This window comes from Prionailurus viverrinus, chromosome C1 (genome assembly GCF_022837055.1).
Source record: "Prionailurus viverrinus isolate Anna chromosome C1, UM_Priviv_1.0, whole genome shotgun sequence".
NCBI classification, from domain to species: Eukaryota; Metazoa; Chordata; class Mammalia; order Carnivora; family Felidae; genus Prionailurus; species Prionailurus viverrinus.
In genome coordinates, this window is record NC_062568.1 from 91,418,796 (window position 1) to 91,445,693 (window position 26,898).

The 26,898-nt window shown below is 46.0% G+C and overlaps 1 protein-coding gene across 6 annotated transcripts in view; it reads right to left on the reverse strand.

Annotated features, from left to right (window-relative positions):
- The window catches only part of MGAT5 (alpha-1,6-mannosylglycoprotein 6-beta-N-acetylglucosaminyltransferase), a 334,676-nt gene that overhangs the window by 282,897 nt on the left and 24,881 nt on the right, over positions 1-26,898 (reverse strand). For 5 of the 6 annotated variants that reach the window (XM_047869764.1, XM_047869769.1, XM_047869763.1 and 2 more), the window contains exon 2: positions 4,801-4,850. The gene's annotated coding sequence lies outside the window, so the exon portion shown is untranslated. Of the gene's footprint in view, positions 1-4,800; positions 4,851-9,115; positions 9,135-26,898 lie in introns of those variants that run through there. The other variant, XM_047869767.1, reaches the window with a different exon arrangement.

Below are 26,898 nucleotides of genomic sequence, written 5' to 3' on the forward strand. Positions count from 1 at the left end.
ACCTACCCATGGGCCTTACCCATGTTAATTAACCTGAGGGAGAGCCTCAGCCTGCCCCACAGATGCTGTCTATCCATCACTCCAAGCCTGAAGGGACAAAATAAAATGGCCATCACCTCTCTCCTCCAGGGAGGCTGACATACATGGGAAATTACATACTGGCTTTGGGAGACCTAAGAGGCTCTCAACAGAGTGAGTCGTCTCTGTGCGTGGCACCAGGTATGATGAAGTGAACAGTCTTCATTGCAAGGCCATAGGACGTGGAGACAGCATTAGCTGTGCCAAGCAGCAAACTGAATTGCCCGTTACAAGGGAGTGCTAAACTAGGGGCGCCTGGGTGGCTCAGTCGGTTAAGCATCTGACTTCAGCTCAGGTCATGATCTCACAGTTCACGGGTTTGAGCCCTGCGTTGGGCTCTGTGCTGAGAGCTTGGAACCTGGAGCCTGCTTCGGATTCTGTGCCTCCCTCTCTCTTTCCGCCCTTCCCCTACTCACACTGTCTCTCTCAAAAAACAAACTTACAAAAAAAAACAAAAAAAAAAACAAAAACCAAGAAGTCCTGAACTAGCTGGAGAGGGATTTAAACACATACACATCTTCTTGAAACTGAACGGCGAGAAAAGCAAATTGATAGCAAGGACATAAGGAAAGAATGAACAAAGGAAACCACAGGTAAGGGTAGATCCAGATAGCACCAACCATCCTCAGAGTGTGGGTATGCTGGGGGGTGCTACAGGTCTAGGTTCCAGGCAGACCCCATTTTTAAAAATGTCCAGGGACTTGGGGTACCCGGGTGGCTAAGTTGGTTAAGCGTCCGACTTTAGCTCGGGGCATGATCTCACTGCTGATGAGTTCAAGCTCTGCATCAAGGTCTGTGGTGACAGCTCAGAGCCTGGAGCCTGCTTCGGATTCTGTGTCTCTCTTTCTGTCCCTCTTCTGCTCACGCTCTCACCCTCTCAAAAATAAGTAAACGTTAAAAAAAAATTTTTTTTTTTAATGTCCAAGGACAGAAGTATGGTAATTTTAACAGAAGCACCTTTCACAGTTAAGACATGTGTCATCAGGAGATCAGAAAGGGAGCCACCAGATACGGTGAGGAAGGGGTAGAGGGGGTACCTGAGTGTTTTAGTTCAGTCTCCGCACTTCTCTGGATACTTGAAATACTTAAACATTTTATTTTTTTCAGGTAAAATCAGAGAAAGATACATGACATTGTTTTGAAAGCTCTTGCCAGGGACCAAGAATTGTGATTAGGTCCAGTCAAAGCCAGGCATGTCTTATGAAGACAACTGCTCTACCCTTACACATGTGCCCTGGTGATGACACATCCTCTACCCCCGCAGCCACATCCGTCCCTTCTCTCGGGCAGGGAGAGAAGCAGGGTTTCATCCACCATGACTGTCCATCAGTACTGGGCGGGGGCTACCCGGCATGCAGTCCTACCATCTCTGGGGCACTTGCTGGGCTCTGAGAGGAATGAGAAGCCAATGTGCACCACAGGCAAAGGGCCAGGATGGTGACAGATATTCCTCAGGTACCAGTCTTCCCAAAGCCTGTGGTCACTATCAAGCTGGCTCAAGGGTCTCTTCCTACCCCACTGCAGGCAGGCTAGCCACCTACACACTGGACTTGGCTGCACAGCACACAGCCAAGGTCAGGCACTGACATTTCCTAAGACATGACTAATGTCCTGAGAACCGCAGAAAGAAATCTGAGCACGGGCAGAGAAGGGGTTTCATTTCAATCACATCTCAGGCCTGCCATCTAAGCCCCCACCTCTTCCAAGATTACTCATCTTTGACGCCAACAGGAAAACATCATTAACTTGAAATCCCATAATCTTCATTTGATGAACATATTTCCATGTCTATACTACCGGAATAATAAAACACACACCTTTTTCTACCAAAAACCTTTCCCGCTTTAGACTCATTCTTTCAGCTCGCTGTGCTGCCATGGGCCAGGAGCTGTGCCAGCCACTAGTGCTGAGAAGAACAGTTAAGGCCAATCCTAGCCCTCAAGGAATTTACAGTCTACTAGACCCACAGTAAGTAAAAGGCATTCTGATTCCACTTCACACCTTCTTCACTTTATTTGGCTGTATGTGTTCACAAGATCTCCCGGTGTGGCTCTGGTTTTTATTTTTACCACCAACACTGTATCTTTCTCTTCAGGTCAGTTCTTAAGAAATGAAAGTTACAAGGTGGTTCTTTGAAAAATTGGGGCATTAAAAAAACCAGGCATGGGACCTACAAGGCCCATCTGAAGAGCCTTTAAGTTTGTTTGTTGTTGTTGTTGTTTAATGTTTTCTTATTTTTTAAGAGAGAAAGAGAACATGAGAGCAGGGCAGGGACAGAGATGGGGCCGGGGGGGGGGGGGGGTGGGGCGGGACAGACACAGGATCCCAGGCAGGCTCTGCACTGACAGCAGTGAGCCCGATGTGGGACTCGAACTCACCAACCATCAGAACATAACCTGAGCTGAAGTCAGACGATTAACCGACTGAGCCACCCAGGTACCCCTGAAAAGCCTTATCTGACATCTGTTTTCCTCTCTTTTCACAGGCTCTGTGGTAATCAGAGTTAAACAGTTATTTGTTCTTAAGAGCCTGACCTAAACTGATTCATATGGTTACGCATCAACATAAAGATAAAGCCAGGGCAACTACTTCCTAAGTGAGAATGGAGATGGTGTGGGAAGAATGGTCATCTGTTTCTCTGCCTTCAGGAAGACCCAACAATGTCCACACTCTTGGGAGGTGCCTAAGTGTGTGAAAGTCACCTGCTTCCTATTCTGAAGGCTACTTAAAAGGATTATAAGAAATGCAAACTCAGGCACCTGGGTGGCTCAGTCGGTTAAGCGTTAGTCTCTTGGTTTCGGCTCAGGCCATGATTTCACAGTTCGTGAGTTTGAGCCCACATCGGGCTCGGCACTTACATTGCAGAGCCTCTTGGCATTCTCTCTCTCTCACCCTGTCTCTCTGTCCCTCCCCTGATTATGCATGCTCTCTCTTTCCCTAAATAAATGAATAAATAAATTTTAAGAAAAAAAAAGAAATGCAAACTCATCTGTGATATGGCTTCCCAGTTACAAATGTCAATGCCAGCCAAGTCTGCTGTGTTGGGAACCCTTCCAACAACAGGTTGACAATAGCCCAATTCGACGGCTCTGGAGGAGGCTGACAGACAGCTGCTCTTTCAGTAGTCATTCCCAAAGGAGCCAACAGGCCTCCTTCAAAGGCAGCTAGATATGGCAGGCTCAAAAGGGAAGGTGACAACATATTTGGTGGCAGATAGACAAAGCCCAGGGCTGCCACACAATGCCAACACGTCTGTCTGCTCCATGAAGGCTGTCAACCCCACAGAGTGCACAGTTGAGAGCAGGAGGTAAGGGCAGACACAGACACGGGGTGGTGGGAGGAGGGGATCACAGCACAGGATAGGCAGAAAGATCTTCATCGTTCCCACAGCATAAGCCCCAGCAGCTGGGGATCAGGGACCTCAGACCCATCTCCAGGTCTCCAGGACGTCAGCCACTACCCCCAGCTGCCATGCCTGCCAAGTCTCAGAGGGCAGTAAACGAACTGCTCTGTCAGCAGTAAACTCACTTCCAAACAGACTCCTGAAGATACACTGTTCAGTTGTCCAGCCCCTGAAATGAAGTCCCATTACAATTAAGTCATGTGTGTATGTGGTGGGGTGGGGGAGATGGATTAAATGTGCCTATTTAATCTTAGACAAAATTCCACATCTTCAGAAATTCAGAATCCCTTTGAGGTTCCAAAAGAGACACTTCTTGTTTCTCTGGTTCCTCCCCGCAGGACAAACTCTGAAGGTGACAGCTAGAGAGAAGCCTCTGATAAAAGTCACATGGTCATATGATTTTCTAGCTCTAACATTAAGGCTTTTATTCCTATCAGACATTCGTCTGCTTGTGAGTTGCTGGGGTGTTTTTCCCCCCACTGTGGTATTTTTTTCCCCTGTGATGTTGTTAGAGACAAAGTGTGTTCAAAGACCCACATACATCAAAGAAACAGGAATTAAGTATGTTTAATGTTTCATTTTGTTAGCCCCATAACCTTGACACCCAAATCCTATCAGACTGTGAAATCCAAATACTCTGCTCCCAAGTCGAACATCTCATTCATCAAGGTAACCCTCAAGGGTGGCCTGGACACTGATTTTAATTGCTACGGGCTATTCAGACAGTTCAAATAATAAAGTACTTAGCACATTTCCTCCCCCATAAAATATGTTCGTAACTGAGGACTTAGTACATGTACTTCTTGAGCAATGGCTCCTTGATATAGACAGTTCGGAGACTGTGCAGTCTTTAGGAATCATTCTGTCCAATTCATCAGTTTGACTTCTATTCCCACCATGACCCTCTGTGTCAGGTTTGGGATGACTGGCTCTGAAGGAGCCAGCCATTCCATGTCAGGGTAACCGGCCATGATCAAGCTAAATCAAGTTGTGTTTGATAATGACTGAATAAAATAATCAATGGACTTCTGCTCTAGTCACTTGACTAATTCTAACCAGCTAAAATATCCTTACCCAATTATCCCAAAAGATTAAGCTCCACCAGGCCTTAACCAGGTAGGTTGAGGCTTCAGGATTATCCCCTCAGGATTGGAGCGGCACTAGCAAAGCCACCTCTCAGCCCTTTGGGACTAGGTGTCTATATTCTCACAGTTCCAAATGCTAACATCTGACTCAACTATTTGCACTTCTCCCTCCCAACAGCAAATATCCTGGGTCTGTAATCGGCCACATGAATATCTGCTTACTTCAGTACTTACATGGCCTAATGGATCCTCCTCCAATGCTCACTTCAGAACCGTAATCACTCCTGAAATCACAAAGACAAAGACACTGTTAAGTTTCTCCTCTTTAACTACTTGATCTATTGCCAACAGGTTGACAAAGACCTTCTATGGACTTTATTTCTCCCATTTTGGAACCCAGTTGCCTTTCAACACAGTCTCCCAAAAAGAGCCTAAAAATAGCCAGCTGGGAAGCCCAATCACTTCAACACCCAAAGGCATTCACCTAAAAAAAAATTAAAAAAAAAAAAAATGTATGATCGCACGTGTTAAGACCCCAAATCATCCATTATTAGCTCAGTAGGAGCAAGACTATGTTTGGCAATGATGGGGCTTCTCCAAATCTCAGGAGGCATTAAACCCAAGCTTTTACCAATTCTAATGCTTTCCAGACTAGACTGCATTAATATACACACACAGTTCCAAATATATGTATGCACACATTTTTTAAAACAGATAGCTCTATTACCAAAAACTAAAGAGTTTGCAATAGAAGATAAACCCAATTGAATTACATGCCTGTTCATTCAAATGGAACAGATTACTTGTAGCCACTTCACCTTCAAGAAGAAGAAGAAAAAAAAAAAGAGTGAAAAGCATTTTAGAAATAGATCTATGTGCTTCTGATAAAGCTAGTATTTTCCCTCTATAATATTACTTTATAAAATAAAAGGGGGGGTACATGTCCTTTAACAGATATATACTGCATGTTTCTGATATTCCTGGAATTTGTCAGCAGAGAATTAGAAAACTGAAATAGTTCAACAGTGAGGGAGGGAAGGAGACAGGGGGAATGGAGGAGGAAGGAAAAAATAAAAACCATGCTGCACAGACCCATCTTCAAGCGGACTGCCCAGAAGTATTCTAAGACTAACCAACTGCTTCACCACTGAAGAACCTCATGGAAGAACATGATGCATCATTTTCTGCTACAAAATGTCTGAATTAGGCTATTTTTTTAAGTTTATTTATTTATTTTGAGAGAGAGAGAGAGAGAGAGTACAATCAGGGGAGGGCCAGAGACAGGGTGAGAGAGAGAATCCCAAGCAGGCTCTGCACTGACAATGCAGAACCCAATGGGGGGGCTTGAACTCATGAACAGTGAGACCATGACCTGAGCCGAAATGCAGAGTCGGATGCTTAACCAAGTGAGCCACCCAGGCGCCCCTGAGTTTGGTTATTTTTTAAATCAAAATCTTTTACATCAAAATTGTTATATGGTCTACAGCATACAACTACCCCTCGCAGCATTAACACCTGTGTGTCAATGATCTCTGAGCAATACCAGACAGCTGTGTGCCAGGGCACTTGGAAGAGGCTCGACCAGCTGTCATTCCAAGCCACCAACTCCAGCCATCAGTCCTACCTCAGAAATGTTTACTGAAGAAGGACAGAAGGTCAGGGGCACCTGGGTGGCTCAGTTAGTTAAGCAGCCGACTTCGGCTCAAGTCATAATCTCATGGTTAGGAGTTCGAGCCCCACATCTCTGTGCTGAGAGTAGAGAGCCTGCTTCAGATCCTCTGTCTTCTCTCTCTCTCTGCCCCTCCCCCACTTGCATGCACTCTCTCAAATAAACATTAAAAAAATTTTTTAAGTGGACTCCATTTAAAAAAAAAAAAAAGGAAGGATGGAAGGTTAGAAAGCACTCTGTCAATGTCAGTGATTGTGTGGCCCCCTTTTTATATCAGTCTCCATTTGGACACAGCTCTGAGGTGAAAGAACAGTTTATAAGGATGCAATACTGTGAAACCAAAGAAGCTGCTAATTCCACCAAGTCCCGTCATCAAGATGTATTTTCAGAAAACAATCCTGAGCATTTTGGTCAATATCAAAACCCCTTCAATCATGTGTAGTGGCATAAGCTAGCAAAATGAATATCCATGTGCCTTAGACCTAAATGATAAAGGCCTACTTTCTGTGTTTTTGCTCTTTTCTGTCTGTTTTCATCAACATCTCAACTGGTGCATTACAGGGCAATTTTCCGAGTGAGGGCTGGGATCGAGCAGTTAAGACTGTATGATTTTTTAAATGTGCGTGATGTGCCTCCTCCCCCCCACAAAAAGTTCAATGCTCTCAAATCTGAATTTTTCTTTGATAATACATTAACTAAAAACTCAACCTTGATTTACCCTTAAGCATCAGACAAGCTATTCCTCAAGTCCTATGAAAACGAGTGCATTACCCTTGGCTCTATCATTAGCAAAATTCATGGTCACTATGAAACCAAAGGGCCATTCATTCCTATCCTCAGCAAACTTTCATGTTCAACTCATCTTAAATTATCATTTGCTGAGGAGCTAAATAAGTAAAACATTAATGAGAACTTATAGTCACTTCTAGTTAGGTCTCTAGATCAAGAAAACATGGAAGGAAGTCCTTTCTCCTTCCTCATTTTGTTTTTTAGTTTATTTATTTACTTTGAGAAAGAGAGACAGAATGGGCAGTGGGGAGGCAGAGAGAGAAGGAGAGAGAATCCCAAGCAGGCTCTGCACTGTCAGCACAGAGCCTGATGCAGGGTTCAAACTCACAAACCATGAGATCATGACCTGAGCTGAAACCAAGCGTCTAATGCTTAACCCATTGAGCCACCCAGGCACCCCTCTCCTTCCACATTATCAGAACAGCAGCACTTTACAGCTTCATCAAGATTTCACCCACACGTTTGTTTTCTGGGTATTAATAGGCTCCCTCACTCTCTTCTTGGGCTCACGCTTTGATTTTCCTCCCTTTCTTAATTACACCTAAATTAGGAGAGCATTTGTAAAGCATCATGGGATTTCAATTCAATCTAAAAAGAAAAAGGTGGTGACAAAGTCAGTGAAAAAGTAGCCAGGAAAAGCTGGAATCCCATTTTCAACCAACATTAACCCCATGATTTGTTATTTTGGATAAAAGAGATTACAAATGGGTAGCAAAATACCCTACTTGACCAGCTCTGCACTCTAGGGTGGTATTCTATAAGGAATCTTCCCTGGAGTTTCTTGCCTCCCACCCCCTTCCCTTGCATGTTTGAGAATCACCACGACAGAATCTCCTTTGGATCCAGTAACAAATGACGATGGTGGCCAATTCCAGACCTAGGGGTCTCACACCTCCTCGCCCCTCATGTCCTTCTGCACCAGAATCTTCTGGGTTGATCCCCTTCTCAAGTTTACACTCAAGTTTTTCACCGTCTTATTCCCTATGAACATGTCTCTCCATGTCTCAGAATCGTGATGCCAAACAACTGTGGACATAGCTCAAAACAGTCTTTCCCTGTCTCCTTTCCTGGAGGTTAATAAGCCAAGGTGGCTCACGGACAGCACCAACGCTGTTCCATACATGTACTCATGTGAGAAAATAGTTGAAGGGAGCGTATGGCTCTGTCCAAAGTATCTTCATGCCTACAGAAATCATTTCAAATGATAAGATGTACTTACTGGTACCCACGAGAGAATCATAAGCATGTTTATAAGCTTTTATCATTCAATCTTCCTGATCAAATATCAGATAATATCAGATAGTCACATAGCAAAAAAACAAAACAAAACAAAACCACAATGGCAATGCTGGCTTCAAATGGCTTTCATCTTATGTGGGGCAGGGCAGCTAAATTCACCACACAGTGAAATTTTGCACAGTTACAAAGATCTAAAGCGATCCTTGACATCAGAACTTACACAACCTTAACCTTAAATACTTTTGGTTGCAACATACTTCAAAACTTTCTAGCACCTTTCCATTTCAGGGAGGCCTCTCATCGCAATGCCACTGAAACTTTCCCCCCAAATACAGTCCAATCTAAATCTGCCCCACATTGCTCATGCTGCCTGGACTCAAAGAGAGAAGTCCAATGCTCACAAGCTGTGCGAGGACCACCAAGTGGCTCTCTCAGTCTCCATCTTCTTGTGTCTGAACAGAGGTGATCATGGTGTCTCATTCACAGAACGGCAGTGGGATTCATCTGAGCTAACACAACACAGCCAGAACCACAGCTACCACCTCAGACAGACAGGGAACCCTCCACAAATATTAGGGATTCTTACCGCTGTGGCTGCTACTGCTGAACGATCATTCATAGAATAAAAAAAAGGCAGCTCTAGAACCAGTAAGAAGCCTGGAACCACAGCCTCTCGTAATGCTGGTTACATCAGATTTTCATTTTGCTAACAGCTATTTTGCACGGCAGGTGTGACAGTAACAATGATTCAGTGACCGGGGACTTGCAATACCCTTAGTTAAAATGACTGTTCTCCTCCAGATGGTCCCCAGGTAAAATGTGTTTGATGGACAAGTAAAAAAAAATTCAAACCTTGCAACTTGAGAATTCATAGGTAACTTGAATTCTAGAGGTATTTGTATCCATCAAAGTTTATCCAAGATTCAGGGGCACGCGGGTGGCTTAGCTGGTTAAGCATCCAACTTCTGCTCAGGTCATGATCTCATGGTTTGTGAGTTTGAGCCCTGTGTCCAGCTCCGAGCTGACAGTGCAGAGCCTGCTTCGGATTCTGTTTCTCTCTCTCTCTCAGAAATAAACATTAAAAAATATTTTTAATAAAATAATGTTAAAAAAAACACATTTATCCAAGATTTTACCAAGACATGAGGACAGTGGGCTGGGAGAGCCAGGGACACCATTTATCTAGGTTTGCCCCTGTTTTTTATGGTTCACTCACAAAGTCAGGAAGAGCAGAATCCCTTGACAAAGCTTGCACACCATCCCCAAGAGTGATTAGTATTTTCATCAAGATTATTTTAACAGGCACTAAGGAATTAATCCTGGAATTCAGTTGCTTGAACCTTCCCCAAATTACACCTGTTTCTGTCCTTTGGCCCAAAGGTTCTCAACACGCAGTCTCAAATCAACAATATCAACATCATCTGTGAAGCTAGCAATGCAAAATCTCAGACCTCACCACACCCTTACTGAATTAGAGACACTAGGCTGGGGCCCAGGAGAGTCGGATGCTGGCTCAAGTTTAAGAACCACTTCCAATAGGATATTAACACATGGGCTGGGGCATCAGAACATACAGCTCTTTTCCTTCAACTATCTGGCATTTCTTGGATCCATAAAACCTGCTATAGGATGATGTCAGCTGTTCCATTTATTTTTATTTCTTCATGATGAGGCTGATGATGATTCATTCAGCACCTTATGTGATCACTTAAATAGTAAGGATCCTTCTTGCCCACCCCTAATGAAAGGTGACTGCTGCCTGTTATTTCTGCTGTAATTACAGGAACAATTCAGTAACAAAAGCTTGTCCTTTATCAACCTCAGCAAAAGCTGTAATAGAGAGTTATAATTATAACACTCCATTCTTTCCCATAATGTGTTCACAATAATGTATCCTTTGAAAGTGATCATACCACATGTCATAACAAGGAAACACAGCACCCAGGATCAAATTTAGCTTATTGTAAATAGAAATCAAAACTCCAAGTGTTTGGGCACACCTTTTCCAATTGACATCAAACAAGTACACGTTAGCCATCCGGCTGTATCTCATTTATTTAAGTGAAATATGGGGGCTGGGGAGGTGATTTAATGCATTCTGTGGTCCTAAGGTAACCTCACAATACTCAACAGCTATCACCAGACAACACCCATCATCTAACTAATTGTCAAAGCAGGAAGCATTAAGGAGCATTTCCTAAATAATAAATAATCCTTTCCCCTACCTTTAATTTGTTGATATGTGTATTAATTTGGAGAAGTTAATTTCATACTTGTTGTGAGGTCTCCTGATGAATTGTGAATACCAGCATATTATTAGTTTCCCTTTCCTTTTTGATTAATTTCACACTTATGCTGGATAAGAAAGGTTAGATTAATGATGTCTGCAAGACAGTGTTCAGTTCTTGTAAGATACTAAATCAACCTCATGTTCAAGTAAACACAGAATGCAGATAAGGAAATGATAATGGAATTGTCTCCAGGATGTGTTTAAGGTGCCATGCAAATAAATGCCCAGAAACCCAGAGTGTTTAAGCTGTAAACTCCACTGACTACTCCTCCAGAAGGGGAGGAAAATAAAGGCCAGAGTTCTGAAGACTGCAATATGCACCAATAAACCTGTGCCCTTACCACTGACCCCAGAGATGAATTGATTTATCACACTACAATTCTCAATTTTCCAAGGGTCCCTCTGTATATTACTGTCTCTTCCCATCCTTGTGTTTTCTAGACTCTCTACAACAGTCTCAGGACTCCTAGCTCAATAGGTATTGAATAGGCAGGTCACCTTCTACAGAGGATAAAAAGGAGCATAAACTCAGGCTCAACATGCAGCTTCAGTATGCACATACATGCTACTCCTATTTTCTAGGATAATGTCTACATTAACTGAGAACCTGCTACGTACCAAGACACCAGGTACCTTGTATAAGTTAACATAACCACAGCTCTTTGAGGTACAATTATACACAGTTTGCAGATGAAGAAACTGAAGCTCAGAAAGCTACCTAGCTTGCTTAAGTGACCACTATCTTCACACAGATCTGTCAAGCTCCCAAGCCTGGAATCTTCCATTCCACACCACTTCCCCAGAGCATGAGTAAATAGAACACTTATGGCTGCCTAGACATTATTCCAGAAGACCTGAAAACTACAGACATGCCATCTTCCTCTAAGAAACTTCCCTGCCTACTCTAGCTCCAACTGACCTAAGTCTTGTTTGCATCTCAACATTTAAATACAATGTCACAGTTCTGTGGTATTAGACTAATGTCCACTAGACTATGCAGTGTCTTAACCCTCCTTGCACAGACAAGCCTGCCCAACTGAGACCTATATCCAAGTCCTAACACAGGGATCGGTCATCTCTGGTTATGGTCTCAAGCAGTCCTGTCCAGTATAGTAGCCACTTACTACATGTGGCTCAATTCAATCACAACAAAATAAAATTAAAAATGCAGTTCCTCAGACACACCAGCCACATTTCAAAGGTCCAATGTCCACATGTGGCTAGTGGCTATCATATTGGACAGTTCAGCTACACAACATCTCCGTCATGGCAGAAAGTACTACTGGGTGGTGCTGGTGCAGAGATATTCTAAGAAGGCATGCTCTCATTTAATATCCTACCAACAGTGTGCAGGAGGACTGAGTCTGTTTGCCATAGAACTCATCAAGGGCACCATCAGACCAACTGTGGCCATACCTATGGGTCTTTGGAGCTCATCCTTTAAGGAATAACATTCCATGACAAGTTAGGTCATTTGTAGACTTAGAAATAAAGGACAGGCCTCGGAGAAGAGAAATGAGAAGAAACAATCATCATAAACCCTTCCATTTGAGAATAACCATGCTAACCAACTGTAGGTCAGGAAAGACTCAGCAACAACCACAGCCGCATGCACAAGGGCGTCCCTGAGGTATACCCTCACTGAAACACTCTCTCAAGAAGTTAATCTCCCCTATTCCTCCTTGGCAAGACAAAATCCCCAAATTTGGTCTCTTGTTTCTAATGATTAAAGAAATCAATGCAAGGACACCACTTCTCAAATCACTCTCACCCAACTGCTTCACTAAAAGTTGGATAATTAGCAATGAGACAAGCCTTTGGTGACAATCAAAGTCTGACAGAAGGTTAGAAAAGAGAGCCTCTGTCCCTGTGGTGACATCTGACCTGGAAGGACTTACTTCAAAGATTTCCAGGAATTAAAAACTTGAGAAACTCTGGGTACAGCTCCCATCTAGGCCAAGATCCTAGAACATACTGGTGGTTACTATTAGATTAGAAAGCCTGGGGTACAGCAAACAGAGTGTTAAACATCAAGGTCACTGACCTGACCTTTGAGGATTACAACCTCCAAGTGCACTGAGCATAGCAGCTCTTCCCTTGGTCAGTTCTTCATTGCTTTCCTCTCCCAAGCTCCCTCCTATCTGCACAATATGCCCAAGACAAGTCAGTCTCCATGGCTGCCAACATGGGTTATAAAGTGGTGGACCCAAGTCCACGTGCCACCTTCAATGCCAACTCCTTCAGGTAATTGCCCTTATCAGTCCCAGACTCCAGATCACACCTGGGCCTCTCTCACCACGATGAGAAAGTAATGAATGGGAACTCTGTAGAGCTAGGAAAAGAAATCCAGGTGGAGAGTTTTCTAATAAAAATGCAAATCAATTTTTTCCTGTGGAGTGAAAGGGAGATAAACTAACACATTCCTCTCTTAGAGCCTATGAAAATCATCTGATCCTGGATAAATGTTCCTCTCTCGCCTCAGTCATATCAGTAAGGCCCACCCTTGCCTGTCTTCAGGGCATTACTCACCTTTGCCCATGGAATTACAAGACCTAATGAAAGTTCCAGCATTAACCCTTCCTGCTCAGTGGCTCACAACAATAGCTTTGTGACCTGGTGGACCTTCTCCAGCCTCATCCCCCTCCCTCCCAATCCATTCCTGATAACCTGCCAGATGCACCTCAGGAACACCCACCCCCCCTCCACACACACACACACACACACACACACACACACACGCACGCACACCGTCTCACAAGGTGGCTTAGGCCACCATTTCTAAGATCAAACCCTGGCCTTGTCCGCCCTCCTCAATCAGGGCAGACAAGGCACTAGTCTCTCTTCTCCCTGTCACCATGTCTTCCCCGCCCCCAACACATCCAACTTACCCCTCCCACATCACAAACATCTACTCTGGGAAACTTTCCCAAACCTGAAGTGCTGTTCCCTCCTGTGTGTGGTAACATTCAAAACCAGAATGTCAGCTCCTCAAGAACAGGGCAGGTCATACTTTTCCAGATCTCTGAGGAGCATGTTAGACTCAGAATCTTACACAAAACCGATGTTTCTCAAATATTTGATAATCCACTGAAAAAAGCCCCAATCCATGCTTGTAAGCCCATTAGTCTGACTGGATTCTCAGACCACTAAGACCCTTCAATACACAGTTTATTCACCATAAGCCCATGGAGGCTCCATGCTGCAGGACGGAGCCTAGACTCTGGGCTGCCTCTGCCTCATGAATTCCAGCTCCACCACTTGCTTGGCAAGGCACTAATACCTCTACACCTCCCTTTTACCTTCTGTGAAACCCAGGTAATAATAGTACCTACCCCCAGGAGCGCGGAGGGTTCGAGACAATGGTAAAGCACGTAGCCAAGCACCTAGCACCCAGTAGACATTCAACAAATGTTACTCTACCCTTCTTTCTCCTATTATTAGTAAGCCTCCTTCAGAGGACAGGAGGGGTGCCTGGGTGCTCAGTCGGTTAGGCATTCGACTTTGGCTCAGGTCATGATCTCACGGTTTGTGAGTTCAAGCCACTCATTGGGCTCTCTGCTATCAGCACACAGCCTGCTTCAGACCCTCTGTCTGCGCCCCTCTGCCCTTTTCCCTGCTTAGGCTCTCTCTCTCAAAAATAAACATTTAAAAGGGCGGGGGGGGGGGGAGGGGGGGGGACATGTAGCATAGAAACAACATGGTTACAAGGATTAAAATCACCTGTGTTCAAATCCCAACTCTATTCTGATCCTGGCCGTGGGACCTCAGGGGAAATTATTCAACCACTAAGCTACAGTATCTTTATCCCTAAAATGTGATAAATAATCAACCTCAAAGAGTCAGTCTAAGGATTAAGTGAGGGACTATATCTGAAATTCCCAGTACATGGTGAGCAGCTCAATTAATGGCATTTACTAAAGAGGATTTTAATTCAAAACAAAACACAACTGGAAAAGGAAACAAAACAAAAAACCAACCAAAAAACCATCGTGCTCCTTGCTCACATCTGTCATCTCCTTCCGGTCACATTCTTTAAGCTCGTAAACCAGTCCGGCCTTTCAGCTGACAACCCCACCTCCTGGGTCATGAGCCAGAGTCCTCACACAGGGAATGCATAAAAATTACATTGAGAGCTGCAAGGAGACTCATTTCCTCAAGGCAAATATGTGCCTCCTCATTTTTATAGCTTTGTCAATCTCTAAATATTCATAGCTGCTCATATTTACACATAACACTAGCAAGGCCATTCCTGAATGGAAAACACACTGCTACTATTGGTTACTTTTTGAAAAATGAATCTGTGATTGAAACCAGTCTAACAAAAAAGAGCCCCAAGTGCAGAGAGAAAAAATATTCACAGATATGGAATGAACATTCCGGTGGATAAGATGTTACAAACTTCACTAAAGACAGTCCCAGCCAGGAGGATACCCTTTAATGGGAAGAAACATACAACTCTTTCAGATACATTTTGCAAGGTTTTGCAAACTCAGAGGGGCAGTCAGAGCACAGGGAGGCCCGGAGCTCCTACTCTCTGCCTACCTAGGGCCCCAGGGGCTACTTAGTTTCTTTCTGCTCCTCCAAGGTCCTGTCCTGGGGTCCACGCGGCATCGCGGGTGGGAGGTGGTGGAATCCTTGACCCAGGTCTCAATTGCTGGAGGGTAGAGGAAGGGCACGAGGCCAGCGCTCAGAAGTTATAGGAGTTACCAGGTAACCAGGTTCGCGCTAGAAATACGTGTCCTCTCAGCCACAGCCTTACTGCACAGAGCTGGAAAATGACTTCACTTTCTTCCGGGGGCTCCCAGGCCCAGCCCCAGCCACCAGAGCAGGGCCCAGCAGGCTCACCACACTGGGCTTGCTGGGGCACACGAGCTCTTACCTTACCAAGTCATCTGGTGCAGAGAGAAGCTTCCCCTCTGATGCAGGCCCTAGGCGGGACAGCTTGTCAGAATCCAAGGGGCGTGAGCTAACCAGGCTGCTTCACAAGGGCCTCCATCTCTCTGAAGACCCGCCAACTCACTGCACATCTGTGAGTACTGCAGGCAGCTCTCTGCCCCAGGCCGCCTCACCTGCTCCAGCTGCCCGGTTCTCTCTGTTCTCCCCCGGCCCACACCCACCTCGGGCTCGCAGGTGGGGCTCGCTCACACGGCCAAGTCAGCTGCACCCTCCGGGCCGGTGGAAGCCTGACGCTCCCGACAAGTATCGGAGAACATCAGTGAAAGCTGCAGGGCAGCAGAGCAGCAGCCGGCGTTGCTGGACGCTCACCTACCCGCCAAGGCCCCCGTGCAGTTTCCAGGACAGCCCCATTTGGGAGCTACAACCACGTGCCGAAGCAGGAACTGCGACAGAGTCAGAACAACCTCACAAAGTCGCACAGCTGACAGGTGGCCGAGCCAAGCACGTGCACCCCAACTGTCTCACCACAGAGCTCTCGCTCATCACCTCGGGACTGGCCCCTCTTGACCGTGTGCCCTTTCGCTGACCTCTCACTTGAGTGCTAATGAAGAATGACGTCTCAGGTTTGACAAGCCATCTTCAGATGCTGGGTGCTAGGGAGCAGGGATGGTCACCTGTGTCCCCAGGACACTGGCCGACCCCTCCCCCCCAACCCCGTCCCCAGGGACAGCTGGTGCCCCTCCTCATCAGTATTTCGCACCAGCGGCTCTGGCAAACCAGTGGGCACTTTGCAGGAGTGGAAACTGAGGCACACCACGCTAGCCTGGGCTGTATGGCCACACCAGTTGGACACATGTGCTTACCAAATTGTTGGGTGTAAATCCAGCCTCATTTTGGGCAAAACTCAGCAGCACAGAGCTCAGGAATCTGCATTTTCGCTCCCCAGATGATTCTGCGGCCCTTTTGCGAGCACGAGACCACTGCCCTTCTCCAGAGCAGCTATTTTCAAGGCACAGTTGAGAGAAGGAGGGAGCTCTTAAAAAAAAAAAAAAAAAAAATGCTACCACCCCCAACTAAAACAAAATAGATAAACAAAAAACCCAGAATCTTCTAGGAAGTAAAGAGGAAGAATCGTGAGCTGCAAATAATGATAAACTTCCTGACATCGCGAGCCAGCGTAAAGCACCAGCCACCTTTCTCTCTGAGCAACCTTGTCATGATTCAAATGATTTAACACTCCCAACTCCACGGATTCATTTAGCAGGCTCCTTGCAAGCCAACAGAAAAGGAGTGTGGAGTGAGAAAGAGAAGAGAAAAGACAAAGAGAAGGGTGGAAGGAGGGGGGAAGGGAAGAAAGAAAGAAGTTCTGGGGAAGGCTTTACATGACACGGACAGAAATAACGGGGACCCTTCATACACAGACCATCGAGTAGCAGAATTTAGGCTAGCACTGTCCAAAAAATATATAGGAGCCACATATGTAAGTCTACATGTTCTCCAAGCCACATTACAAAGTAACAAGGAACAGGTGACATTAATTTTGATAACGTATTTTATTTAACCCTACGTAGACAAAGTATTGTAAAACATGTAATTGATATTAATCATTAATGAACTCGTTCACATTCCTTTCTTCACACTGTCTTCAAAATTCAGTGTGTATTCTTGTGTCCCTAGTTATAGTGGTTAGCACATTCACCTCACAAAATTCGATGTGTATTCTCTATTTTCAGCGTATCTCAATTCAGATGAGTTGCATTTCAAGTACTCAACAGTCAAACACACGGTGCTAAGTGGCTTCCATGCTAGACAGCCCGGACGGACAGAGGGGCAGGTAAAGAGAAAGAGAAGCAGTAGGAAAAGGGACTTGAACAAGGAACTAAGGGAGTGTGGCATCCAGTCTCATCTATGACCCACAACCCGTGCTTAGAAGGGGTTTGGGGTTATCAGCTTTCAGACTCAACAGAACATACATTAGCATGATCTGCTAAGACATACCTGGCATCCCCGTTTCTGTGCCCAAAAGTATCAAGCCCACAAGTCAAGCATACGGACAGACCGTATGGACACTCAGTAACATTACGCTCAGCTGTGCATCACACACATCTACAGACATTAAACAGTGGCCTGAACCCTTGGCACCCACCCACACAGAGCTCACACCTCCAAGGTAAACAGCTGGAGAGCAAAGCTCCTTTCTCTGCCCCCTGCACATAAACTTCACCCAAGGAAATCAAAGAGCAGGTACCACTTGCGGTGGGCAGAATGCTCCCCCACAGATATCTCTGTCCAGGACCTATGAACATGTTACCTGACAAGGTAAAAGGGCCTTTGCTGATATGATTAAGTTAAGGATTTTAAAAGGAGATTATCCTGGATTATCCAAATGGGCCAGATGTAATCACAAGGTCCTTAAAAAAGGGAGGGGGGGGGGTCAGAGTCAGAAGCAGATATAACGATGAAGGCAGAAGTCAAAGTGATTTGATTACTAGCTTCGAAGATGGAGCCATGGGGCATAGAATACAAGGCTGCCTCTAGAAGCTGGAAAAAACAGTCTCCCCCAGAGCCTCCAGGAAACATGCAGCCCTGCTGACACCCTCATTTTAGCTCCATGAGACCTGTTTTGGACTTCTGACCTCCAGAACCCTAAATTAACAAATCTGTGGTATTTAAAGCTACTCGTTAGCAATTTATTATAGCAGCAGTAGAAAACTAATATATCATTTGTGTTTTGTTTTGGAGGGAGGGAGGGGGAGAAAGAGAGAGGGGGAGGGGGGTGGCGAGCGAGAGGGGGGGTGGCGAGCGAGGGGGGGGTGGCGAGCGAGGGGGGGGGCGGCGAGCGAGGGGGGGGGCGGCGAGCGAGGGGGGGGGCGGCGAGCGAGGGGGGCGGCGAGCGAGCGAGGGGGGCGGCGAGCGAGCGAGGGGGGCGGCGAGCGAGCGAGGGGGGCGGCGAGCGAGCGAGGGGGGCGGCGAGCGAGCGAGGGGGGCGGCGAGCGAGCGAGGGGGGGGGCGAGCGAGAGAGAGCATGCAAATGAGTGAGGGTGGAGACAGAGCAGTGGGGCTTGCCCAAAGCGGGGCTCGAGCTCACAAACCGAACCTGAGCCGAAATCAGATGCTTAACTGACTGCACCACCCAGGTGCCCCCTAATATATCATTTGTAAAGTAGTCAGCCAGACAATACGCTTTGGTTAAAATGACCCTTTGAGTTACCGTTTACTGAGATCTTATTAAATCCCAAGCACTTTGCTGGATGCTTCACACTTTTTAAAATATACTTTTCCTTGGGGCACCTGGGTGACTCAGTTGGTTAAGCATCCAACTTCAGCTCAGGTCATGATCTCACAGCTCGTGGGTTCGAGCCCCGCGTGGGGCTCTGTGCTGACAGCTAGGAGCCTGGAGCCTGCTTCGGATTCTGTCTCCCTCGCTCTCTGCCCCTCCCCCGTTCACACGCTCTCTCAAAAATGAATAAATGTTAAGATAAAATACACTTTTCCTTTGGGAATAATTCCCCATTTCCCGAAAAGTTGCCAAGACGGTACAGATTCCCTGTATACTGTCCAGAGTCCCTAACGTGAACATCTTACACAACCACAATGCGTTTCTCAAAACCAAGCATTCAACGTCGGCACAACACCATTATCTCAACTACAGATTGCCCTGGATCCCACCAGCTCTCCCAAGTATGTCATCTTCCCAAGAACCCCAAGAGGCAAGTACCATTCTAAATGAAGGGTGATGCGGAGACTACAGAACATTCAACCTTGCTCGGGGTCACAGCAGTGAAGTAGTGGCAAGCCTTTTCAACTTGATTCCTTTGCTTTCACCCCTACACCATAAGCTGCCCTGTGTAGCATCATCCCCATCTTATAAGCCAGGAAAGACCGAGACGCTAGTTACCTGAAGGCATATCCACAGGAGCGACGTCAAACCTGGATGTACCTGACGCCAAAGGCCTGGCTGCGGCAACACCAGTCCCCCGCTCCGACACGGGGGGAGAAGTTGCCCCTGGGGCCCATGAAAGCCCCTGAAAGCCATGAACACAGCATGGCGGCTGTGATGATGAGGAAGGAGATCATGCTTCTGGAAAGTGCCTACCTATTCTAGGACCACTGCAAACTAAGAGCTTTCTTGTCGCTCTCAGTCAGTGAAGAGGAGCCCGAGAGGGCCCACTCAAGTGTCCTTCACAAGGCGCGTTTCTGCAAGAACACGCCGCAGAAGGAGCTGCCGTCGAGAACTATGCTAAATCTAGCTTCAATCAAACCCCTGGGGTCCTAGCTCTGGGGTCTTAACAGCATGATTACAACAAGCTCCTTTAAAACATTCTTCTCCTGAGGGATCCCAGACCTCAAACCCGTAGAGCCCCTGCATTTGACCACCCAAGCAATAAAAGAAGTAGGAAGAGCAGGTGTTCCCACTCTGAGGTTGTTAACCGCACAGAGAATTATGCTCAGTGAGGATGGCAGGAAGTAGGACAAACTTACCTGAAGTGCCCATAACAAGCCAGCTTGTTTATTTTTCTCCTAGCCCTTTATTCCCTCCGTGACCTTCCATGACCTAGCAGGCCTCTGGGCACTGTTGGAGTTCCCCTAGCAGTGGTTTTCAAAGCATGGCCGCCAGACCTGCAGCCCCAGCATCACCTGGAAACCTATCAGATGTGCAAATTCTAGGGCCGCCTGGGTGGCTCGGTCAGTTCAGTGTCCGACTCTTGATTTGGGCTCAGCTCATGATCTCACAGTTCATGAGTTCTAACCCCATGGTTGGGCTTTGCGCTGACAGTGTGGAACCTCTTCGGGATTCTCTCTACCCTTCCTCCCCTGGGATTTTCTCTGTCTCCCTCTCCCTCTCTCTCAAAATAAATAAATAAACTTCAAAAAATAAAAAAATAAAAAATAAAAAGGAATGCAACTTCTAGAGCCCCACACCATGCTTACAAAATCAGGAACTGTGGGGGTGGGCTCAGCAATCTGTGCTTTAACAAGCCCTCCAGGTGTTTCTAATGCATGCTACAGTTTGAGAACCACTAAGCTCTATCTCCTGGTCTCACGGCTGACCTATGACCTAGAAATGTTATTTGGAAAGGTCTCTGCAAATAAACACCATGTCCTACAACAACAGAGGGTCCAGGAAAGAAGCTCACAATTCCAGCTAGGGTAGGAGCACTCATTCATCACAAGTTAGGGAGTAGTGCAGGCCCTAAGCCAGGCTTGTGCTGGGTGCTGTAGGCCCATCCTTGGCTTCATTGAGCTTAAAGCACAGGAGAGCTTGAAGATCAAGCAACCCTACGTACAAATGAATACAGAATTACCAACTTTGGCAGACACTATGAAAGAAAAGAATGGGGGTGGGGAAGGATACCACAGAGAATGATGTGGACCTATTTTCACCTCAGTCATCCAGGGAGGCCTCCCTGAGGAAGAAGCAATTACGTTGGCATAGGAAGGAGGAGCAGGAGTTGACCAAGAAAAGAGGAAAGGAAGCAAACATTCTTGGCAGAGGTCAAGCTTGTGCAAAGGCCCTGGGGAAGAAGAAAGCCTGGTGCTTTAGAGAAGCCAGCATGGGTAGAAAACTCAGAAGGAAGCAGGAGTAACTGGCCTAGAGAAGCTGCCTGGCCTTGGATCTTGCTGTACCCCATAGGCTTCATCAAGAGCATGAGATGGAGTCTAAGCTTGTAAGGATGCTGTGAATTTTAGGCAGAATCCTAACAATAAACCTAACTAACATTCAGCACTGGTCTAAATACTCCAATAAACATGTAATCCTTATAACCACTCATATGCAGGTTCTAATAGCATCATCATCTCCACAGATGAGGACAGAGGTTAATTAACTTGCTCTATGTCACCCAGCTGGTGAAAATTAGAACAGAGCTGAACCAACTTCAGCACTCAAGCCCTCAACCGCCTCGACAGGCTGCCTCTCAGAGGGAGAGAGGAGCTGTGGGCTGATGGCAGTGATCTGGTTTGCATTTCCAAAAGCTCTCTGTGGATGCTGTGTACACAGATGGAGGCAGAGACCACTGCATCCTGCAGGCAAGAAGTGGTAGTGGCCTGGGCCAGTGTGGTGGTGGAGACAGCTGTCCAGGCAAGAGAAATGCCCAGGTGGCAGAGAAAGAAGGGATTCTCCCAGAGGCTGCCTGCCAAGTTCTAAAAGTCCCGAACAAAGTCAGTACACGTCCTAACCCACCCCTGCATCTCCCATCACAGAATTAGAATAAGGGCTAAAAAGAGGGCTCCCATCCTGTGGGACTAACCCAAAACACAAGGCTGTCATTGTGACAGAAATATCACACTCGGCCTCTTCAATCTGAGCCACTGTTATCCCTAAACTTTAGCATTTTGAGGAAAAAGTCCTTCCCTGTTTAGAATGGATGCGGTTACTCACCAGGAAAGGCCACACATGGCCAAGATAGCCTCACACAGGACCCTCATAAACAATGATCAGAATCAAACTTAGATGTAGAAAGAGGCTTCTCGGTCATACTTGAGCAAGGAGTTTCATTTGCCTGGATTGCCTCACCCCTCATTAGTGAGGGTATGACAGCACATTTGTCAGAGTGGCTTGCAAAAGATCTACCTCTGACTTGGTAAAATGTACAGGTCTTGGAGAGAGCTCGTATTCGGCCATTTTCTTGGGTTAGATTTAGAGTCTGAGGAGAGCTGGGGCACCAGGGTGGCTCAGTTGGTTCAGCATCCGACTTCGACTCAGGTCATGATCTCACAGTTCATGAGTTCAAGCCCACATCAGTCTCTGTGCTGATAGCTTGGAGGCTGGTTTGGATTCTGTGCCTCCCTATCTGCCCCTCCCCCACTCATGCTGCCTCTGTCTCCAAAATGAATAAACATTAAAAAATTTTTTTTTTTTAGAGTCTGAGGGGTGTGATCACTGTTAGCCGACTTCAGATGAAAGGGTCATCTTACTGAGCCTGAGAATCAGAGCCACTGACTGAGATCTGTGCCAGCTGCGGGGACACGCCAACCAACCAGTGGAGCCACTGGGTTTCCTGTCTCCCATGACAGGTGGAATGGGGGTTCTGCTGGGCTTCCAGTCTCCCCAGATGAGACTTGCTTTTGCCCTCTGCCTGGCACGTCCAGTCGCAGCATGGACTGGTCAAGCACGGAGCCTGGGGAAAGGGCGGGCAATGATAGCACGAGTTCCTTAGGTAATCAGTCACAGCCTCCCTACTTCAGTTCTGAAAGGGCCACATGGATTTCAGAGCTTGGAAGGGTTGTGTCTTAAAACACTACAGAAGTGGGCAAACTGCCCCTCGGAAGCTCTCTTGCATATCTGTCCATCCCCCCACCATTCATGTGTCCCATATTCTTCCTTCTTACCCTCACTGCCTTAATTAGCCAGCAGGTCTCTCTGTCTTCTAGGTTGAAACTTTAACACGGAGTGGAAAATGCTATGTCTTCCTCTTATTTACAAAAGTACTGAGATAACCACCTCTTGTTTTTTAAAGGTTTCCCGTATTTTTTCCCCTATGGGATAAGAGACCTTAAAAACAAAGCCACAGTCCTGCCCCTGCCCCACAAAGAAGCTTCTAATGATGTAGGAAAGATAAAGGGATAGAATCAGAAGGAGAGCCCCATCTCTCTGGGCCTCAACCCCCAAAGCATTAGGCCCCGAGGACACTCCCTTCCCAAGGAGCCATAACCACCAGTGAATGCGCCACTCAGCAAACGCTCCAAGAAGTGCAGTAGTCTGCCATAAGCAAATAGTCCTCGAGTGGCCTGTAAGATGCTGAGTGAGTGGCTTAATCACCCAGCAGGGTCTAGTATGCAATACATAAAACTCCTCTGAGACAGCAAGCCTGTAAATGGAAAGCATTATCATTTGTAACAGGATTAATAACAACACAGGCTTGAAACAAACACACGCCACTGGATTACTTTTCAGACCTCTTCAGGGAGACCACTGAGTTCAATGGAGGGTTTTATTTCTCTGTTTTTAAACAAGACAGCATCTCCCACCATGTGACAGCAGGATCCCTCTCCAGGGAAATTAGCCCTTGAGCATCTGTCCTGCCAATGACAGGTTGTGTGAAGTTCAGGGGGTCAAAATGAAACTCAACAAAAAAGTGTAGTCTGGAGGAAGGTGCAGAGTAATTTTACAATGCTGAGATGACCAAAAAAAAAAAAAAAAAAAGACCAAAGATCTGATCAAGCATCAGCACCTTTAAAAAGGCTAAAGGGGGTCGACGTCCTATGTTGCAGTGTTTCTGTTTCTTGAACCACCTGAGATGGGGCACCACCGTGCCTTGGGACTGGAATGGGGGACCGGCTTGAGACCTACCTGCCTTTTTAACAAGCTCCTTCAGTCCTTATGTTACTGATGCTGCAAACCCCTTCCCTATTTCATTAACGCACTGATGATCTACAGCTGGAGTCAGAGAACCATTCTACTTTTAAAAGAGGGTCTCAGTCACACCTGCATGTAACTTGGAGACAAAACAGTTCACAAAAAAAAACAAAAAACAAAAAACAAAAAACAGTTCTCCATGTTCATCAGCCAAGATTCGGGCCCCACATCTTTCAACAGTAGTTAATTATTTAAAAAAAATAAATAAAAAGACATTGATTTTACATTTACCTCATTTCTTTTCCTTCACTAAGGTCTCTGTGGACTACCAGTGATCTAAAAAAGTCAACATCTGGAGACAAAAGGGAGAGCTGTCCCCATGGAAGGGAAGTTCCTGCAAGGTTCACTTCCTCATGTTCTGTCAGCCGGATAATTATGCAAAATGCAGACACACTCCAACCTTGACTCTTTCCAAGCCTGAGTCAGAGAAGGCACAGAGGTAACGAGAATCAAAGGACACCGAACATGGAGAGATGGGGTGTAGATTTGGCAAGAGCCCAATTCACAGCAGCCTCAAATCCAGACTTGTAACACTTAGAAGTCACAGAGCCTCACAGAGATACAATGGAGTTGAAACAGAAGGCATTTTGTCATTAACTTTGAACTAGTACCTCATTACGAGACCACACAGCCTATAGCATGCTGTCTCCATATATTTGTAACTCCTATAATTAACTTGCGAGAAGCATGATTAAGTTGTATTATGTTGCCCTGTGTTAAAAAGCGTTCAGTTCTTCTATGCAAACATTTAAGATTCCCTATGGTGTTTCTAATCTTAATATGAATTTGCTCACTTTTCAAATACATTGGAAGGCTCAACTTATGGAAGCAGTCCAGTGTCTTGAGCACTGAGATGCAACCTGTAGAGTGAAAGGGAGGCCACTCCAGCACCGGTGTGATTTCCTAGCTACCAGAGATGACTACCGGAAACCTCCAGGCATGGGTGTCACGAGGAGCAAGAGAGGGAATTTCCAAATTAACATCTCCTCGACTGGACCTTCATGTCTTTGGGATATTGCCTGCCCTGTGGCAGCCATGAACTGGGGGACAACTTACATGGACAGCTTCTCTGAGCTCAGAAAAACATGACAAATCTTGATTCAAGGGTTTGCTTTTTAGTAAGTGAAGCTCTTCCTCCTTTGCTCTCTGCCTCAATGACCTTGTGCTCTTTTAAGAAAAGTGTAAATAAGCTGCCATCCAAATCCTACAAGGCAAGGAGAAGGAAATTTTACTGTGCACCATCTACATACTCCGTTCTCTGGAAGGCACTTCACACAGTTTCAACATCTAACGGCTCTGTGCTGGTTACATGCTTATTGTTTGTCCGGCCCCGACCCATTCTCAGACCTATTCTGTGCCCTGACCACCAACAGTTGCAGACTACATCACCTGGGCTCCCCTGCCTGCTGGCCTTCCCACTGGAGCAGCTAACCAAAGGCCCAGTAGGGGACTGGAGAAAGGGTGAAAGAGGTGAGGGCATTCCTTCCAAGCTCCCTCTCTCCTTGGATGCCACATCTTTGGGCACCATTCTTCTAGATTACAGCTCTTTCTGGGAAGCCCCTTTCCAATCCTAGATCTCATTGGGCTCTGGTGAACCTACCTCCTCCTCTTGCCTCCTTGGCCCTAGTGGTGATACTGGTTCTCCCCTACTGGCAGTCCCTGGGTGCCTTATCAAGTCTGGCCAGCACCTCTGTGACTGACTGTCCCTTTCATTAGTCTTCATTCAAACCATGTGGGGTGAATTCTGTTTCCTGCCAGGAGCTCTGATACTGGCTCTCACTCTGAACACAAATTGCAAGTGAGATGAAATGCAAAGATGTGGGTCAATAAGCATGTGGAGGCCTTTCTATGAGTTTGTTAACCAGGTATATGCACTAAGCTAAGAAGAGCTGATAAGGCAAAATCATCATCAGTGTGGCCTTGAACCTAACTCCTAATCCAACCAGAGGATAGCAACCCCAAGATATAGGGGTAGGGTCTGTAGAGTCTCTACAGTAGGTATGCAAGGATTTTTTTTTTTTTTAAATTTCCCTTGTGCTTTCCACTACCTGCACACTAATAGGAAAAGGAACTCTGAGGCGCCCAAGGAACATTTCAACCTCCTTTGGGGAACACAATCAGCAAGGAGGATAATGATAATAGCTACCTGTCACGGACCTTGTACACCTTTCACAACAGCCCTGTGAGGAGGCATTCTTTGTCTCCAACTGACAGATAAGCACACAGATTCAAAGAAGTTTACACGGATAAGCAATATGCCCCCCAAGAGCCCCACACCCCAGATGGGCCAATGCTGTTCTTTCCTCTCTACTGCACCAGTTCTTAGAAGAAGGAAATAAGGATACATGGTCTCCAAATTACTCCTGAACTGGGCCTACAGGGATCAGGCTCCCTAGTTTTAGGCAAATAAAAAACACCAAAGTTTGAAAGAGAATTTCTAATCTCAAGGACCAATCTAGCTCAGAAATTGTAATGAGAGCTCTCTATGATAGAAGTGAAAACAATGTGTAAAATATGTCTGTATGGTGTAACACGTGCATACAATCCCACTGTAGATATACTGTGTGGATGTGTGGGTCTCTAATGACTGTTTATGCACAAAAATTGTTAGCAACAGTTATCTCTAGAAAAGTGGGAGAGCTCTGCTCTTCTGTGCTGTTGGAATTTTCTGCCATGAGCATAAAACTTAATTTCTTATTTAAACAATAAGGAAGGAAGGGAAAGAGAAGGAGAATGGTTGATCTGAACATACAGACCAATGGTTCTCAACTTGGGCTGCACACTGGGTTCACCTGTAATCACTAAGGTCCCACCTCCAGGAGTTCAAATTAATTGGTGTGGGGTATGGCTTGGGCACTGGGAATCACCAGGCAATTCTAATGGGCAGGTAGAGCTGAGAGCCACTCCACCAGTCCTAGTCTGTTAGGGTAAAATTTAAACCCCAGGAGAAGAGGAGGGTCTTAACTTTTTGTATGCCATGGACCCCACTGGCAAACGAGTGCAACCCCTGGACGTTTGAATAATTCTTTTCAAAGGCATCAAATGAAATTCAAAGAATTTCAGAGTAAACAAACTATACTCAGATTTAGT